Below are 1,673 nucleotides of genomic sequence, written 5' to 3' on the forward strand. Positions count from 1 at the left end.
GCACGTCGGTATGTACAGGTTGTATTCGTCGTTCTTGTTCGGGGGTATCTTCAGCCGCACGTTACCGTTGGAAGAAACGAACGAGACGGTGATTTCCTTGATGTTATTCATGTTGGCAATTTGTGGACTTAAACTCGGCGAGAGCGGCTCTTATAAGCCTTTTATTTTGTGGGAGATGCATCACACATGACGTCATGTGTACTTTCAATCACGACGCTTTCTGTATGCTTTCCAGATGAACGAGGATGCATGACACATGACGTCATGTGTACTTCGAATCGCGAATCTTTCTGTATGGTTTCGAGTTCAAAAGAAATGTGTGACGTAGCGCAAAAACCGATGACGTTAGTCTCATCTTAGATCCCTACTCAAATGGCCGTTCGATCAAAAGGGCCAACGTTTTCCTACGAGACTCTTATCATTTCAAGATGAGCAGCCTCGCGTCGACATCGATGAACGAGGACGGACTCGATTACATCTTTGTGGAAGGGAACGTGTCGGATGATCTGACGTGCGGCGTATGTCTTCTCGCCGTCCGACGAGCGGTGCAGGTGGCGTGCGGCTGCAGGTTTTGCGAAGCCTGCATCAAGGGACGGACGCCCGGCTGCGACGGCGGGAAAAAATTACTCTGTCCGAACTGCGAAGAAAAGTTCTGCGACCAAGCTGCCACGCAAGGATCTGCAGAGACATCTGGAAACCGAGTGCGAACATCGTTCGGTCGAATGCACTTTCTGCAAGTCACACTTCCCGCATCGCGACGTCGAGGCGCACCGACGGAGTTGTCCTAAATTTACGGTGTCTTTTCCGAACGACTGCGGAGCGGATGACGTTCGAAGGGAAGTGTTGAGAAAGCATCTGGACGAACGATGCTCTCGGCAGAAGAGATGCTGCAAATTCGAATTTTACGGGTGCGATTTCAAGGTAGGCTATTATAAATCTAAAATTTGTTTTTAATGAAAGTTCGTTCGAGATTACTTTATGCAAAGAATACCAACGAATTTTTTTTTTGCCCTTTTCTTAACTTCAGGGCGTCAATGCGAAACTCGAAAAGCACGCTGAAGGGGGAGTCCAAAGCCATCTCGACATGACCGTGATGGCGGTAGCGCGGTTAAACGCCGATTTGTCCGGAGCCGTTAGCAAAGTCGCCGAACTGAAATGTCAGATGGACATCCAACTTCGAAAATTCGGCCGGGTCGACGAACTGGAAAGTCGGGTGGAAGCGGACCACCAGAAAAACGAAGAACTTGCGAAGCAGATAGCATCCATCAAGCTGACGCATTAATCGAAAGACGATCGTCTCGGTAAATTGCAGGTAACCGCAGCATAATATTTATTATTTGTTTTTCTTTAGCCTCGAATCGCTCGGAAATTTTAATGAAATGTTTTTATCTTTCGTTTAAGAGACTACTGGCGGGGCAAGCGGACAATATTGAAACTTTGGAAAATACGGCGAAGAAAGACAGAAAAGCGAACGAAGACATCCGACGGACGGTCGATTCGTTGCACGGATCGACGAAGATGTGTATAAGAGACAGCCCCGAGTGTCACCGTCGTCGACGCACGTCGGTATGTACAGGTTGTATTCGTCGTTCTTGTTCGGGGTTATCTTCAGCCGCACGTTACCGTTGGAAGAAACGAACAAGACGGTGATTTCCTTGATGTTATTCATGTTT

The sequence above is a fragment of the Anneissia japonica genome, unplaced genomic scaffold (genome assembly GCF_011630105.1).
Source record: "Anneissia japonica isolate Jap-2015-1 unplaced genomic scaffold, ASM1163010v1 scaffold288122_len53996_cov162, whole genome shotgun sequence".
NCBI lineage: Eukaryota > Metazoa > Echinodermata > Crinoidea > Comatulida > Comatulidae > Anneissia > Anneissia japonica.